Raw genomic sequence first — 19,775 nt, forward strand, 5'->3', positions numbered from 1 at the left:
TTTTCGTTTAAAACCGTAGAATGGACATTATTTACGTTAACCGTGAATTATGTCACACTGTGCTTCATATATTTACTTAATTTATTTAGCTGTCAATAAATGAATATATTTTATAGGGGATCGGAGTGACTCATGTTTGGGATTTTCCTAGTTGATAATAAAAAAATAAGTTTTTAAACGTTATCAGAAATTTTAAAACAATTCTATGGGTGCAAGATGGAGTCTCTCTCTTTAGTTGGAAGCTCTGAGTGTCGTGGTCATCCAGGAAACATCTGGAGCGGACAACCTGTTTTCACCCGTTTTTGTCTTTCTAATACAGTGTATAGTTTTGAGGACGATAAGTCTCTCAGTTGATCGGTCTATCTGATTAGTGAACGACCAGTTCCTCCATGTTCTCATCGCCTCTACGCATTGCATGACCGAAATATAATTCGACATATGGTAGACGGGCGGGTCCGTATGCGGAGTTGGGTCAGGATCGATGTATTGGTGCGCTTCGCAGTCCATTAACATTCGGCTCCAGCACCACATCTCAAAGGCATCAATCCTTTGCCTTTCTCGAGCCAAGATAGTCCAGGTATCTACTCCATACAGTAAGATAATACAATAAGATAGGGAACATAGAGTAAGACTCTAATATTATAAACCTCCTTGTTTCCCAATTATTTAATAAATACATGAAATCTATAGAACACGTATAAATTCCAATTTGCTTCTCATCGGTATCTTTTTGACAAGTCTTGCTATAGAACTCTTTAAAAACCTCCTTAGCACTTCTACTATTTTATACTCCTACTGCTTGCTACTACACAGATTATAGTAATTAAATTAATTGAAAAATAATGTATGGTCAACTATAAATAAATTTTATTGGCAGTGTGGAACCAGACGCTGACGCTAGCGCAAGACAGGTGGGGGGGGGGGGGGGGGGGTAAATTTTGCGGCGACTCTTAACTATCTTCAGAAAAGAACATGCATGCAATAAGTTTATTTTCTGTATTTTGCCCTTGTTTTACTCGCGTCGCCTGGAAGACTTAAACTGACAAGACCATCCGCAGCAATTACTATATTGTTAAGTGCAAATAAGTGATAGTATGTAACAGTTGAAGTCGCAGAACCGCATTCTAAACCTTAATCTAATTAAAAAAGGTTCTAAGGCATGCTAGTTTCCCATGATGTTTTTAATTTGATTTGTTCACAGCCGGGGATCGAGCCTTAGGGATTAGAGTCGAACACTTATGCCATTTATCCAGTACTGCTCTAACAAATTTTAAATGTTACATATATATTTTTAGCTTAAATAATAGAAGGTACAGTCTCTAATTCATAACGATAGAAGCCACAACTATTTATTTGTTAAACGTTTCGTTCTTACCATCGTCCAAGACAATACATTATTGTTACGAGTTAAATTTGTTTATCTCAGTATCAAGTATTATACGCGCGATGGTCGTATAATATAAATTTTATTTTACTTCAGAGCACACTGAAATCAGTTGGGTCACATTGTATTTACGAGTGACCACTACGGGAACATTATATAGTCCATTAAACATTACACTTTTTTGTACCTTTGTACATTATATTTGATTTCTTGCTTTGATATTTTGTATATGTAGAAATAACCCTTGCATATGTCGCCTTAATAATTACGTTAGAAGTTAACTCACGTGTTTAAGACGGAAGTCTAGGGTTCTTCCAAACCAAAAATAGTTTCCGAAGGACACTACAGAGTGACTTTTGAAATGCCATTGTACCAGCAGTGCCTGAATTGTAGATTGTTGGAACTTCAAACCTATTAATGGGCCAAAGCAGTTTGTTAAAGCCTTAAACCGCTTAAAGTTTAAAAAGTTGAATCTTTGAAAATAATCCTTTATCTTGCTATCTAAAAATACGTTACCGCATCTATTAAAATGGTATTAAAATAATCGGAAGTATAGTTAATTACATTAGTCACATTACACATATGTCCGGTGCCTTACAAGTGCCGGAGTGGCGTAAAGCTTTGTACACACTGGTAATTATTTATTAATGAATTGATGTTGATGTAATAACGTGATATTTGTTATAAAAAATGTTTCTGAATAAGTACGTACGTACAAACATATGTTCTGGTTGGTCCCATTAACAGAAATATCAGTGCTCGATGAGTACTTCATATTCTAGATTAATAAGATGCAGCATTTAATTAAGTACTTTTTGGCAAGGTTTACCCCAATTATCTTCACAAAGTTTACTTTGAATAACGGTTGTGTCGTTTAAGGGGTATTCGGTTACAAACATATGAATCTTGAAAACTCAACACGTCCAGGAAAATCTCCGGAATTTAATTTAATACATAAAAATTTGGCCTAATTAAAAACACGTCTAGAAAACCAATCTTAAGTACCAAAAACTATAAAACATATCGGTTGGCAATTTCGGATATAGGCAATTCAAAAAGGTTTCTTCGTTTCCAATTTGATACGATGAACAATGGAAAACGACCTTAAGAAGCCGGAGGGCGCATGCGTAGGGCCCAGGAGTGTCATGGCGGATCAGTCTTCGTATTGACGTTGAAGCGCCGCGCGCTTTTCACCGCCCTACCCAAATTATTGTTAATTAAAACATTAATTACATTTTTTGTGCTTGTGCTTGTGACAGTGCCGTGTCCGGTTGAGAGCGGCTCAATCCGGTTTCGTCCAGGCGAATCCAGTTCGAGCAAGTTGTAAGTAGTACATTTTTCACGATAAACGCGTAGAGTATTTTGGTAGTATGCTTTTTGTGAGACTTTGTGTGAGTGAAAGAAACATTAGCGTTGGAATGTTTACACGCTTTATCGATTTTGTTAAGTTAATGCGTATGCCTCATTGGCTTCGATGAATTCCATTTTGATTCGTAAATGGAACCACAATTTCATCAGACAATAGCTCGTGGCCGAAAATTCGTCACAGTAGTGTTTTGTTTAAAAGTGGAGTATCCTTTTCAAAAACTCGTTATATTCCTATATAGAGCAGGTTTGTCTTACCAGTTTAGGTGTAAGTAGCTGATACATAATAGGTACTATTTGTATGCATACGAAACGTTTGAAGGAATTTCTATTCTATATATGATTAGGACAAATGTGTTGAGAAATCCTAATAGTTTTACAATCTTCATGTTTGTTTGATACCCTTTAAACAGATGAGCTGAGTTTGATGACTTCATAGTGGCTTGTTCCGTATATAAAACGTAGTTTTTATCATATGAAATCGAAGATATCACTATAAATGTTCCAATATAATAAAGTATATATATACACATATATACAGTATTTACAATATTCTTAACCTATACAGTAATAATAATAACAATAAAAAAGAATAAATGGATAATTAAAATAAATTTCCCCAAATAAAACAATATTGTGATACTTATTCGTTGAGCGTGAAAAGCACCAGCTCTGGGGACACCATCTATCTACCAGGCGCCAACTTAAAACTTTAATTAGCGCCCTTATACTTGTCCCACGCTCCAAGAGTTTACACTCAAAAGGAAACAAAATTAAAGTTGGAGGCAAGATTCAATTATTACTAAGTGTTTTAATACCTTAAATTTAAAAAATCTATTTTGAGCAGTTAAACAAAACTCTGAGTAATGTAAAAACTAGCCATAAACTTCGGGGCGTTATAACAGTAGTTTTTTAGTATATATTAAATATATGACTTATAAGTTGTGCTTAAAAGAAAACATACAGAACTTATTCATTAATTTCTATTTAATTTATTGAAAATAACAGCATAACTTAACGCTCAAATACCTTAGGTTGAATGTAATAGATCACTGAATGGCAATAGTGCTAATACATAATTTGAGATTTCTATTTTTAGGTCTACGCCTCAGATTTCTATATCTTTATCATGATCATTTGTCAATCTAATAGACAAGTAAATGATCAGCTTCCTGTCACACACCATCGACTTTTTGGGTCTAAGGCAAGCCGGTTTTCTTCATGATGTTTTCCTTCACCGTTCGAGCGAATGTTAAATGCGCACATAGACAGGTAACATTGATGCACGGGAATCGAACATATGACGGATGAGTGTTGCACGCTGAATACACTAGGCTAACACTGCTCATTGAAGTCTATAATTAGTATTACTTATTCATATATAGTAACATAGAGATATACTAACATAGATGTTTAACGACATATTTCGAGGCCTAAGATCAAATTCTCTTGACCCAACTAATGCCGACATGATTTATTCTAACACTGCTATTAACGTCACGCTCATCGGCCTATTAATAACGCAAAGGGATATTGAACCACAGCTTATAACAGGAATTAAACAAACTGTACATAACTACAATTTATTATATATGTTCAGATTTCATTCCAACATTGACCAACTGCTGACACGGCTCACGTGTGTTACAAACATTATCAGATGAAAAGTAATTTTGAATTATATTTAATTCGAATATTAATCAATTGCTGACACGACTCACGATTAATAGCTGAAGGTGCGCAATACACCAACAGCTCACTTAAATAATATCATGTATAGGTGAATAGGTGTAAGTAGTATTTAAGTAGTACTTTAAACAATAAATCAGATTTGAACATTGCTCCGTCGTATTCATTTCTCGCTTCCTCTCAAAGGAGCGAAGACTACTTCAAGCCCTTAATTATCGTGGTGAGCCTGCCCGATAGCTTTGAGATAATCCCACCACCTCGAACCATTGATTGATCCTACCCGTAGGGCTCCGTCTGTTACCTTAGGTCTCTTGTTACAGACATCCCGTACTTATTTATATATTAACTATTTATGTGTTAGGGTACATCTGTAGGGCTTACTGATCCGTAGGGTTGTTAGGTTTCTACCTTTATACCTCTTATATATTTAGTTATCTAGTGCAGCTTGCTTATATATACATAACATATACTATACAGATACTCTTGTATATGTATTGAATATACATGTAAGATAAAACACACATTTCACAGTCCACTAGCTAGCAAGCTGTACAATATGTTTTACTAACTGCCGTTTGAAGCTTAGCCCGCGTGGATTTTGTTAAGATTTGATTTGATCTCTTTAACCATAATCATTATATTTTTAGTAAATTTATATACAGCCATAACGAATAATATACCTAAACCTTTCTTATAAATCAGGAGTGACACTTTCTATCGGTGACTAAACAAAAACGTTGGTTATTTTTTGTGCTTAGCGCGTTCATACAGAGAAAACAGCTCCAGCGGTATTTGATATGTTTGCAGTTTTTCTATATATATATGGAAATCTAAGTAAAATATTTCAGAAGCTCAGAAAGAAGCAGAAGAATTAGAAATATTTATTTTGTTACATTGCCTTTTTGTTTCTATATGATACAGCTGCTCTTGAAGTCAGGTTTCTGCAATCGAAGCTATATTTTTCAACGAAAGTATCAGTTTTTATGTCATGTCGTCGATTTTTGTGTGTAAGATATGCACGAACAGGTGTTATTTTGAATTTTGAAACAATTCTTTCATTTATATATTAACGATTTTATGACTGAGAGCAGTTGCTCAGACATTACGTTTAAAACCATTATAGCATATTCACGTTTAAAACCAAGGAATTTCGGCAAATTATAAAGAAAACAACTATCTTTGAATAAAATAAAATTGATATTTTTTATATTATGGAATATAAGATATAGGTGTCACTTATTCCACGTTATTAAATGTGAATCGGTAGACATCCCTACTCATCGGCAAAGACGACAGAGGCCGAGAAAAAAAGTCGGCATAAAGAACTCTCGGTACTCTTTTAAAATATCAAATCATCATAGACTATTGTAAACAAAACTTATTTTAAAAGAAATATTGCAAATTAATTAGAAGTAGCCTGTCTAGCACTAGTCCCAGGCCCTTTTATCAACTAAATAATTAACATTATCGTAAGCCATTTAACACAGCTTTTCTTTAATACATTTTTTAAATTTGTTAAAAAGCAGAGAGAAAAGAGCCTTTGGTATTTTATTAAAGAAAAGTTTCCCATTTCCCAAAAGATAAATATTAACTTTAGATCTAGTACGCGGAAATTGCAGCCTGCGTTTGTTCCGAGTATTAACATTATGCGTATGTTGAATAGATCTAGTAAACTTATGACTATTTTTGTATACATAAATAATATTTTCATATATATATTACGATGGATTATATATTAATTTCCATGAATTTATCTCTCAGAGATTCCCTACATTTTAGATTATATATTGCACGAATAGCTCTCTTCGATAAAGCGTCTTGATAAAGCGAGATTACGCAGTAGTGTTAAATTTAAGATATTCAGTCAAAACTGTAAAAGTCATCATAATTTATACAAAAATAATAATTTTAAATAAAACTTTTTTGACTAATATGTACGTGAATTTTTCATATTACTTAACTTGATAGCTTTCCACATATTGTGTTGTGTAATACTCGTGTAAACCAAATACAATAGATAAATAATGATTGAGTGGAAAATATTGGTAAACGTCTTAAATTACACGCCTTGCATCCCAAACGATGTAACGACCCTAAAACTTATTTCATAACTAAAATGAATCGATCATACATAGAAACAAACAGAATCCATACGCAAAAAATTGTGTTTGTGATCAGACTCATATGAAGTGCGTTTTGATGTATCTGATTATTATTAATCAATTAATGATAGTTATTCTCGAGCAGTGTTGCATCAATGGATTTTTTAAATGTGCTCATTTAACATTCGCTCGAACGGTGAAGAAAATCATCGTGAGGAAACCGGCTTGCCTTACCTACACCTAAAAAGTTAACGGCTTGTCTCAGGTGGCTAATCACCTACTTGCCTACGTGGGTAACACTGAAAATGTTTAGAACGGGCCAGTTAGAAACATTGCTAATGAAATCTTTTTTTGAATTTCAATTTTAGAACTCTTTCATTTGTCATATGTTTTTGTGAATTGCCGGCAAATCTAAAACTCTTGTTACACCTGAAAACGAACCTAACGAACGAAATTTTCGGTCAATGATTTATTATGACTTTCGTTGTGGGCTTACTCAACAACAAAGCTATGATTGGCTGCGATTAGCATTTCTTAATGAAGTCCCATCTCGTGCCATTATTTATAATTGGTTTAACGTGTTTAAGCGTGGATGTAGCAATCTCAATGATGATCCTTGTGAGGGACGTCCTTAACAGCGACTACTGAAGATAGAGACAAGACATTAGTACTGTGCAACGCATGATAGAGGAAGATAACCTATCAGCAGATACGGGTAAGCCTAGGCATTCGTATGAGTCAAGTTCAAAAATATTACTTGAACATTTAGTCGTCAGGCTTTTCTCAGTGGTTCCATCGAATGCGACGATTCGGACGAGATCACTTCGAAAAACAATAAAAGCAACTTCCTACATTAAGCCATTTTTCATTTTCTAAACATTTTCAGTGTTACCTAGGTATTAGATTGACAAATGATCATGAAACAGATAGAGAAATCTGAAACCCAGACCTAAAAAGGTTGTAGCGCCACTGATTTTTTTCTTTGTCGTTCATTTAGTGAAATCGTTATATTTTATGACTTGTGATTATTGAATTGCATCTCAACTCGATTTTACAAAAACATATTTGATGATTTATGGTTATATACAATCTAACCACATACTATATTTATATCATAAAATATTTACACATTTGAAGTTTTAATATAACAATTGAAATTCCCAGATTATACATAATTATTTCAATATCTATAGAGCTGATGTCGTAAACTTGGAATTACGTGCTACGAAAACATGATATGCTGGTTGCTAGGTATCCTAAATTTTAACATGGAAAGCATGACATTTACATGCAATTAGTGTATCCTAGTACCTGGCCTTATGTAGGTCACATCCTTAAGGAGACAGCATCCTTCAACAAATCGCGTCTTATTTTACAAGAAAATGCTGAGTTTTTCCCTCAAGCATAGTCTTACAAAAGCTATGCTTATGGCTTCCCTACTAAAGCTTTGAGATGTTTATGAAAGCGAAATAGAATGTTAAAATCTAAGTGTGTTTGTACAGTAGTACATGCAATGGAGCTTCCGTTTTATTATAAAAGTTAATTTATTTATCGAATATCATTTAAGTTCTTTAAGAAGATATTGATGTGATATTACTAAAGGAAACTACAGATAATGATTATTATGTAATAATTAGTATGCTAAAAGAAGTCATAATTGGTACCTCGACTCTAAATTATTGAATCTGACCCTGATTCAGAAACGATATTTAACGCTAAGTATCAGGCCCAAATGTCAAAAATGTATTGGATTTTGACATACAAAAGTCATATTTCCCACCAAGTCTCGTTTATGTATCTTACTCTAAGACTCTAATTATCAGAATTAATACCCAAAATTATCTTATGTGTGTACTTTAAATAAAAATATCTAAAGTTCATAGTAAACCGCAGATATTTTTGATTTCGATCACAAACACTGACTTTCCACTATGGAAGTAATTGGCAATTCAGTTGGCAATCGAGTCTAGGCTGTATCTAAGCTCCGATTGGGCTCTAATCGAATCCGAAATCGATAGAGGCTAAGCAATAACATAATCGAAAATTTATTCAACGGCTTTCCGATTTTGGATATTAATTCAGATTTCACGGTATCCATTGGAACTTTATAAGTAACGTTATCTTTACGATTTAAACTATTCATGAACTGCACAGTTAAGACTTATTTCAATATATTTATTTATTTTTAATAAATAAAAAAATATTATTCGCCGGAACACAAATTGGTCCGTCAATTAGCAATTTCTCCGTCCACCGAAGTGCCGTCATTCATTGCAATAATATTATATTAATAAAAATAATAAATTAATATTTTAAGGATGTTTGTTGATGATGAGGATTGTTCGTTAGAAAAAGCCTAAAACGCATAAACCGCATTATAATTGCCATAGCCAAGATATTCTATAGATTTCACTATTTTCCTTCGAGAATGATTCTTATACCGTGAATGATCATGTCGGCAAAACATATTCTATGCAGGTAATATATTGAAAATGCCCTTTTCTACCCCTGACCACCCCTCAGTTTGCCAGTAATCCATACTGCACCCCATTTTATCCCCCCGAGAAATTTCATCTGCCTCTGTCAACAAGGGATGGCTTACCAAAATTATTATGTCAGGAAACGCTTTTAATGTGACGAATTTAGCGCCAAACGTTTTATCGATTATTCATACATTTCTACTAAGTAGTTTCTTGTAGCGTAACATAACTCACAATAAAAAAGACAGGTATTAAATTTTTATTTCTACCTTTCTTTTCTTGCCATTATGCACTGTTTTATTTTTATTAACTATTTCACTTACGTTATATTTAGCAATCGTTCTATATGATTGTGAGAGAAATATAAACATGTATACTTCTGTTGAAACTAATCATAAAAGAATTAATTAATTATTTATTAATTGTTAGCGTATAAAACATATGACGAAAAAACTATGGAGAGCAACTCCGAAGTTCCTAAGAACACACTGTAACTCTAGGGAATTCGTCATTCACTTGAATATACTTGTAGTTATGTGCTTCGGATTCTTTATTATTTTACAATTATTTAGATGATAATAAATCAGCATCACCTAGAATAGATACAAACATAGCTTGTACCAATTTCTGTCAATCTTGTATCAATTTCTTGTACTAGTTTCCAATTGATGTATATGTATAACGATACACAGAAAGTTACTAAAATCTTCGTAACCCAGCGATGATCTCAAAACGAAATGAGCAAAAATCTCTTCGGAAATCCGACAGCCAATCTCACTAATTAGATCTTTGAACAAGGTTCTTGTTAATGTCTTGGTAAAGGTCAAATGTTTTTAATTATTAGCAAACACGACGAACATAATAGATGGGAAAGTTTTGTAATACACGTATTAACGATGATTTTTTACTATTAAATGAATCTATGTGCTCAACACAATTGTTTTTAAGGGTCGATCATTTGTACAGGTTGATTCACAAGACTAATCGTGTAAAGAATACCAATTAACAGGATACGGAAGCGTGTCCGCCGCAATTCAACTTCTGATGCACAAATAAAAAGCAAGGGGTATAGGGTTTGCCCGCAGGCTTGTGACTGGCTTTTACGACAGAAAGTGACACACATATATTTATATAACGAAGCCTCTGGTTACAAGGCATTTTTAATTGAAAGAACCTCAATTTAGAAAACTATTTCAAACAGCTCGATCTGAGCAATGCGTCTGAAAGCTTCGGCTTTTCCAACTGTGAGCTTTGATAGCTTAACTTTTGGGATCAGCTGGAATCAAACAGTTAAAATACAACTTTAATTTTGAATGTAAACTAATTCAAATTCGGAAGTCGGTTAGAAAAGGAATGTTGTTTTCATAGATAAACGAACACATGCATTGCATAAATGTATATAGCTTATATCTTATACATGTGTTTTCTTTTCATGTAGATTATGTCTCAGTTACAAATAAATACTCTAATGATATGACAATAATTTTTATTTCGACATCAAGTTTTGAATTTTTTGTACATTCTCCCAGCTATGGAGTTTCTAGAACTCAGCTTTCAAACTCATTGACAAGCAAACTTCCATCTCGCTTATTCACTATTATAACGAACGGAACAGGTTACAAGTTGGACAGTTAGCAATTTGGCCAATGTTAGTTTGTGGTTAGGACATATAACTTGGGCAATTGTAATTTGTAACCTCGGTTTGTATCACGCAGGGGATAAATAAGGATTGCCAGAAAGTGTAAGTCTGAAGTTTGAGAATTTATTATTACTTTTACTAGCAACTTACTTCAGACTTCTTCTAGAGAGAGTAGTGCCAATATAGGCACGAAATTGCACATATTGTATGTAATCTCTGTTTCTATATTGACTATATATATAGACTGTGCAGTGTTGTCCTAGTGGCTTCAGCGTGCGACTCTCATCCCTGAGGTCGTACGTTCGATCCCCGGCTTTGCACCAATGGATTTTCTTTCTATATGCGCATTTAACATTAGCTCGAACGGTGAAGGAAAACATCGTGACGACAACAACAAAGAGTCGACGGTATGCGTCAGGCACAGAAGGCTGATCAGCTACTTGCCTATAAGTTTAACAAAGATCATGAAACAGACACAGAAATCTGAGGCCAAGACCTAAATGGCGCTACAACCATTGATTTTTGCCAAGTGTAGACTGTACTAATTCTAATAATTGAAATAATTCCAATAATTGAAATAATTGGTGTAATAAAACTACGACAGATTCAGGATATTTATAATTTTAAATTTTAATTTCTAGTAATTATAATTGAGTTCTCACTTCTGTACGTCATGGATTGATTGAAGAATGACGTTTATTTGACAAGTTCCCGTTCAAGCATCGTCCCAAAGATTTAAATAATTAAGTGGATAAATACAAAGTATATCTTAATGAACGCAATCTTAAAATAATTAGCTCATAAATAAGACTTGGAAAAACTCAGGTAAAAGGCTTTTACCGTGTCCCAGGCAGACATTTATTGTTCTAAAGGCGGTGCTGGCACAAATTGTAACAAGTTTGTGTTAATTAAAATTGCTGTCATATTACAAAAAAAACGCACTTAAGTACACTTTAAATGTGAAAATATACGGAGCTTTTATTAAATAAGTTCTTAGATTAATTTTATTAACATAAAACTTCTGTGATTGTACAATGTTTGGGGTGGACTTGATTTGTTCGAATATAACCCAACGAAGACAAGTTTCTGGCGTTTCGAAAAGGATCCCTTCGTCGTACCACCATTATTTGAAGACACTCCCATTAAATCTTAAGCCAGTATCAGAATTCTCGGTGTTGAAATATTATCGATCCACGTTCAGTGTCGCTGTGAGACTATGGCTAGATTAGCCCTTAATGAGCTTGGTGTACCCAGGAAGGCGAAACCGTACTTTATTCCGGGTCACCACTTGCAACTGTATAGAGCGCAAATTTAGCCCCACATGGAATTCACCTTTGGGCGGGAGCTCCCTGTACCAACTTCTTCCATTTGATCGCATCCAACGCAGGGCTACTCGAATTGTCGACGACGCAGCTGATTCCAATCGGCTCGATCCTTTTGCTTTGATGTTGGTTTTCACAGCATCTTCTACCGCCCCTTACGGCTCCTTAATTCCAACATCGGACGTCGAGGCAGAATGCAAAATTAGATTTTCATGCTGTCGCTCCACAACACAGTCCTTTTTAAGGCTCTTTCTGCCACGCACCATCTCTTTGTGGATCCAGCTATCAGAAATGTTTCCGAATTTATGTGGCTCCTGTCCCATAAAAAAATCAATGCTTTGTTAAGTTTTCTTTATAATGACTCAAAGAATTTAAAAAAAACGAAATAAGTTGATAAATTAAGTATCTGTCTCGTGAAAGTATTTTTTCTTACAAAGTGAAACCGAGCGAACACTACTCTAATATAAGAGATATTTCTATTGTGGTTTAATTTATGCATTTTACAAGCTGTGCTCAATTGTTTATGGCAAAAGGGAGTGAAATAAGGGGAACCACAAAGATCGTATACACATTGCCGAAATTAATTTCGGAACGAAAACAGAAAGATTATTTAGCCGGAAGCTATTTTGGCTTTACGAGGTTTTTAATACGTATGAAGTAGATTACATTTTAAAATATATACATATGACTTGAAAAGGATACTGAGTATTCCATTTTATTCATTGCATGGAACATTATACTTTAATTCTCTCCTCGCTTTGTATCATTGGAATAGAAAGGAAATAATAATTTAGAAAAACATAATATTTCAAAGTCACAGTCAACTCGATGTAGAAGAACAGTGCTCTTCAAGTTACGAATATTTTAAGCACTAAAAGTATTGTGTTTACGAATCCGTACTTTCTATTATTTAGTGACCGTAAAACATCATTACTATTCAAAAGAAGCTCTTAGAATGAAGCAAGTTTCTTGTTCTTTTGGATCTGATTGTTTCATAGTATTTCACTATCCAACTTTCTCGGTTTTTCCCAGAAAAAGACAATACAAAACTTGGAGAGAAAAGCAATTGATACCGGTCAACGACTTTGTTTGAACGGCTTGTTCAAAAGGGGATAGAAAATCAAGTCTTTTATGGGAATCCAAGGGAAGGGTTCCAAAAGAATAGGGGGTAGAGAGGCCTCCGATAAGTGATGCTATTTGCTACAAAGTCTCGGGCCTGTCGGTCGTATAGGATGTGCAGATTGAAAGCGGTTTTACTAAAGTCAGCTTTGATGCTTTCATAGTTTATAGTTATTTGTTTGACTAATTCTTATATTTTCAACTAATATAGAGTTAAAGATATTGAGTTGATTGAAATTTTAAGCTAACTAAATAGTTACTTCATAGTATATTCAATACTAATTGTTCCATATTCGACTTCGACTTTCGTACTGTTATCATCAATAGATTTGCATATGGTTTATTATACGTTTCTATATTTATTTTACATAAAGATAAAAATAGAACATTTTAACTAAAACAAAATATATACCTAAATCGTAGCTATAGATATCTACTCATTGATACATTAATCGCGCAGAGTAACATCCCCCAAAACCGCGCTCGGTTTGTCTATATCTAACTATAAGCATAGACTATAGAGCTACGTAGACAACATGGAATGGCGCCAAATTAAAGGGGAGTCGTGAATAGATGCTTTGTGCTTTTTGTATTATGAATGTACTTTTTTTACGCATGACAAATCGTGTACTATGAATTGCTGTTCTCTTTTGTGATACTTACTTACTCCCGCAAGTTTGTGCGAAGAATAAGGGTGATATAGTATAGCAATTCTTCTCGAAAGTTTCTTAAAGCATTTTAGTCGTTGTAATGCGTAAGTACGTAAAATAAAAATCTTGTATTTTACCCCAAACACGCCATCCTACATACAAAGTACAGTCTTTAAAGAATAATTAAAAAAAATAAGAAAATAAAATGAAAAAGATACTATAAAATGCTATAGCATATGACTCGTGCGTGAGTATTTAATGTGCGGATTTTAGATACATTAGGCTCGTAATAACTATATTTACTGATTAATAGATTAAGTACGCTTTATAACTTTAGTGAAATTACTTCAAAGATAATTTATTTAATTAAAAATATAGGTTGATTATGTAGAACTTTCAAAACATTGTAATACTAGATGACCCGGTGAATCATATCACCTACATCTATTTCTGCAAAATGTGATCAAACTTTAGTACAACATTATGAAGTGCAATACAGTTTTAGTCTCAATCAATTTGAAGATTTATACTCAGTTAAAACCTGATCTTCCGTAAATATTTCAAGATCGAAATTAGCGAAATCGATTCTGCCACTCCCGAGGTTAAGCGATACAAACTAATAGCAATTAATATATACATATATATATATATATATATATATATATATATTTATATAGATGCCTCGCATTAAAATTCAAAGGATGGAATAAATTGATATTTATAACGAAGTGACAATCGCGTTGATTCTACAACATTTAATTTAAGTATAATTTTGTATAAAATAGTTCCATAATTTTATACAGAAAGAATTTTAGTGTCGAAATATTTTAGGCTCCAGTCTCATTATATCAAATTGAGTTAACAATTGAAGAAACAAATATAATTATTCATTAGGAGCTCAGAGATGGCTCCCACGGCTTAATAGCAAATTCACTGCGAGAAATGCAGCTTAACTCTGTGTAAACTTCTAGTAGTTTATGCTAGTTATGCGAATATAACTTGCATTTCGATTTAAATTGATTTAAATACGAATTACGTTATTTGTTGGTACATAAGTTGTTTATTTATGTACACAATTCTATTGTAATAATAAAATACAAATACAATAACTACAGTGTTTATATATTTCATAAGTTTTAGTAATAAAACCTTTTTGTCTTTCTCCATAAATATAATGAATGTAGTCTTTTTTGTCGCTAAATATAATATCAAAGTAAGAGGACTAAGCAATCGATACAGCCTTACAATACGTTTATAAATAAGCTGATTATAAAAGTTTTAATACAGAGTCGTAAAAGGTTCTTTCTATATTCTGAGGGCTCCGCTGTACACCTGTGCAAAGCAAAAGAAGTTATACAGTAATGATGTTTTATACAAGTAATTTACGCATTGAAAATCATTATCAAAAGAGGTAACCATTAAAACCACATGAAACACTTGCTGGCGTTCCAATTTCAAATCAGTTACCGACGCGGATATAACCAATCGTATACCGCAAATCAGGCGCAAACCGCATATAATACCCTATGACACAAGTGTTTTAATTTGAGGCTTTATTTTACTAAACATATTAAAAGGTTGATTAAATTTAATTGGTTTGGTTCTGCCATGTTCGCTCATAATATATAACTGAAATTTCTAAAGCGCATTAACTTACATCTCCTCAAATATTTAATGAATTATGTAAATACATAACCTAATTTACAAACACTGTGAGTTAAATTTAACACTCCAGTGACAGTTAAATACAAACTTTTGATTAGTTTATATAAATGCGTGTGTGAAGGACGATACGTATCGCTATCCCTACGGTCGAGGAAGTTATTTATATATTTTATTATGAAAAAACAATCACATACATAACTTTAATATAATCAAAATGATAAAATAAAAGAAGAGTATATGATATATCCGAATTGTATTTATCTTTAGCGGCCGTCATCATACGGATAACGTCATCTCAGTGATTGTAGCGTAGATAGCTGACGTTACGCGTGAGGCTCACCTCAGGCAGAGGATCAGGCTGTTTCAGTTACCATAATTTTAATCCGATTTTTAATACATCAATCACCAAAATCTGTCAACAGACGTGAACATACACGTAAACAACATCAATCAAACAGTGGTGTCATTAACTAAGCTACGTATATTATTAATACTTTGTAGCCGAAACATAATACAATTGACATAATTTAATGAAAACTGGTGGCCTTGTCGCTTTCGAGCGATTTCTTCCAGGCAGGCAGGTTAAAAAAGGGAAAAATAAAATGAATTAGATAAGGCAAGCAAAAAGTGAAATACATAATACATAAAGTTATTTAGACATAACTAAAATAGGAACAAAAAAAAAGAAAAAAAATACTAGGGAGGACGCAATATGAAAAGGAAGAAGTGCACATGAATCACGATAATTTTAGATCAGTCTCACATCGGTTGGTTTTAGCGATACGGCTAAAAGCTACGTGGCAAATTCTTTTTTACACCTACCTTAAACTTTCACCAAAAATTAAATAATAAATACACCACACCATATTTACACTCAAGGTCATAGAGTGCCTGAGTGTCGTGACATGACGTCATAATCTGTATAACAGATATAGTGGATGGCTGGTGGGCGTCAACTCAAACCGTTGATTGCCTGCTCTAGGGTTCGTAGCTGCAAATTAAACTGAACATGCATAGGGTTGATACAAGTATTGTAGACGTGTCTAGCAATAGATTTAATTACAAGTTACTCATACTAATGTTATCAATCAAATTTTAAGTAATTATAAAGTAAATGTGAAGAAAAAAGTTTTTTATTTAATCTTTTTCCGCACACAATAAAACTGTTTTAAATGTTATTTGATAATAGTCATAAATTCATTTGCAGACACAAAATGACAAGAACTAATTGATTAAAAAAAAAACTTGTTACATTACTTGTCGTCTCAAAACACAAGTCTTAAGTTATAATTAATATTTTTTTTACAGAATCAGTATCACATTCGTTTTTTTTTCAATCTCACATTTGGCACTGCTAGTACTACTAGTATAGTAAATAAATAAACAAAGGTCTATGTGTAAAAAAAAACTGCAATTGGTTATGTGACTTACACGGCAAATTGACGCTTATTAACTAAAGTATTATAATTAAATAAAAGTATAAAAATGTTTTTTTAGTCAGCAACTAAATTAAATGTACAAACATAGAAATATAAAGTTAAGGTGGTGTAAGTTTATCTAAATCCCAGTTTCCAAATTATTCTATAGTTTTATAGATACTCTTTTCTTATAGTTATCACTGGGCAGAGCATTGAGTCAATATTCCATACGTTCATACCCTTTGTTTAAGGCTACCACGATTCCTTTGACTCGATAGCAATCTATAATTTGCGTTGTGACCTGTATCAACATTGGAGCAACTGCTCAATCTATTTCCATTTTCGACATTCGATTGATATATCGGGACTTAGGATCTTTCCAGAGGCATCCTATGTAGATACTAACAATAGTCGTCTAAAAAATTCAATTGTTGTTCAGATAAATACTTTGTGTAAACTTTGTACGTGAAATATAATAAATATACCTATTGAAAAGGTTGTTAACACTCTTTATAGTATTTTCATGACACTTATACCTTCGTAACAACTTGGAAAAAAGTATGAATGGATACATTTTGTGATTCTATTTGCATATATTACTTTAGCGAAATTATATTGAAAATCAACAGCATCATGCTATGACGAAATTACCCAAAATTGCTCGAATTAATGAGTGACTACGCGATGGTAACCCTAACTTTTCATGAATTGAGATCAGCGAAACACGACAGAGCTCGCTCGAAGGTGAAACGTTGATGGAATTAAAATGTTTGTTGATTGACTTTATTTACGTTTGCTGATTAAGTATGTTATTAAGGCTGCTGCATTATGCATTCTGATTATTCCTTCATTAATGTCAAATTTAGTTAATTTTCGTTTCTAATATTCAAATTAAATTATTTGGTTATTACTAATGTAATAGTGTAGCTGAGTTTCATTATCGGTCGTTAAGGTAGAATACCAAATAACATCCGTATCACCTCGACGTCTGTCTGCTACCCACTGAAGTATTACCGAACAAATTCGACTTAGTGCCCTTCAAAAAAAGAGCCTGCCAATTCTTAAAAGGTCGCTATCGCACTTGCGGCGGTATCGCGTAACGTCAGGTTACAGTTTGCCTCTTATTACGTTAAAATCGCCTCGCTCGGAAATCATCGTCAGGATACCGTGCCGATGCCTTAGACACATAGTCAACGACGCGTGGCAGGCACAGAGGGCTGACAATCAACTTGCCTATTAGAAAAACAAGGGTCATCAAACACATACAGTATAACGAGGCCCGGATGTAAAAGGTTGTAACGCCACTTGTTTATATTTCCAACTAGTGCATTCTTCCTTAATTAATCAATATCTAAAAAATATATGGTAAAGAGAAAATAACTTTAGAGCTGTAAAAGTCACATTATTTTACAATAAGGCATACGTACGTGTACGCAATATTAAATATAGACTATACCGTAATCAGAATCGTTCATTAGGTATAGATAGTTGATATATTAAGTAAAGATTTAAATAAGCTTACAATTAAAAAGACTTTTCACTGCCTTATGTTTCCTAAAACCAGTCGTTATATATAACGTATGACTTCCAAAGCCGTTAGTGATTTAGATAATAATTAGTTACCAATATACAAAGCAGCCGGAAGCCATAGATAAACTTATGTAGTAAAAAGAAAACCTCTGGATTCAACAGTTGTACAACAGTGAAATTCAAGTTTTCAATTCAGTGCTCTCCGTTTTCCACTTCTAAACTTTTCCTTAATGAAACACGAATGACTTTACAATTTTCACTTAATTTCAATTTGGAACAATAAAAATAGATTGAGTTTGTATTTACAGTTAATATTATCCTAAAATATTTATTTTATAATACGCTTTTGATAAAATAGGTGCATATTTTAACTTTAAAATGTATTTATTGGTGGCAGATATGATTCGGAAAAATCTATTTCTCTTTGTTTACTTTGCCAACAAAGGCACTGATACCATTTGCGCATATACATTTGAAATTTTGATATCAGTTAATATATATTTTATATGTTTTGAATAGATTTACACTTCAGCCTGACGCCTCCCATGCGTCAAAAATGTATTTGGTTTTGACATACGGGAGTCATAGTTCTCGTTAAGTCTCGTTTCTGAATCTCACCCTCAGAAAAACTCATTGATACAAGTTGTACTCTGACCGTGAAAATGCAGATCGTACAGAAAAAAGCACATGATTGAAAGGTATTTAGAAGACTTATTATAGCAATAGAAGAAGTGTTGGCCTAGTGGGTTCACCGATACTATACCGATAATCTGTAAAATACGAGTGACATTTCGTATATTCCTTATACAAGTTTCTGACTACTAAAGCCTCATTCTATTAGGAATTCCTTTGAAGTCTAATATACCAATGTTCTAAATTCAATTACTAGTATCGAATGATAATTACAATGGTCTAATTACTTTCCTACGTTAAGCCGGTCACACACATGACGGTTCGAATATACTTTTCTAAACTAAATATGCAACCCTGTATTTTGCTACGGCATTGAGCGAAGCAGAAAAGAGCCGACGGAAATTGTTAGTATCGGCTACCAAGACACATTTTATATTTGAGAGAGTGCTGTAGTCTATTAATTTTCGTAAGTACATAACGTCAGCATTGTATAATTTATTATCTATGTATTTCAATCATACGCCTCTAACATATTCTTACAGTGCAAAACTTAGGTTGGCGAATGACAGCATTATATAAAAATTTTAGATACCATAAGTATATAAATGGGTATTCTTTGACTGTATTAAACGCTTTGGTGCTGACTGACAAGTTGATATCGGCATATATAGACAGAAGAGTGTATCGATGTATAGATGAGCAGCTTTCTAGTACATTCACCGATCACCTAGTTATAGGGCTTCCAAAACCACAACATTATATTGAATTAGAATTAATAT

General features: G+C 33.2%; 1 protein-coding gene across 1 annotated transcript in view; it reads left to right on the top strand.

Moving 5' to 3' along the window:
* Positions 1-2,559: 2,559 nt before the first annotated feature.
* Positions 2,560-19,775, top strand: part of LOC123711127 (pikachurin-like) — an 88,438-nt gene continuing 71,222 nt past the window's right edge. Inside the window, exon 1 of the mRNA XM_045663543.1 lies at positions 2,560-2,707. The gene's annotated coding sequence lies outside the window, so the exon portion shown is untranslated. The remainder of the gene's footprint in view (positions 2,708-19,775) is intronic.

The sequence above is a fragment of the Pieris brassicae genome, chromosome 6 (assembly GCF_905147105.1).
Source record: "Pieris brassicae chromosome 6, ilPieBrab1.1, whole genome shotgun sequence".
In the NCBI taxonomy this organism is placed as follows: Eukaryota; Metazoa; Arthropoda; class Insecta; order Lepidoptera; family Pieridae; genus Pieris; species Pieris brassicae.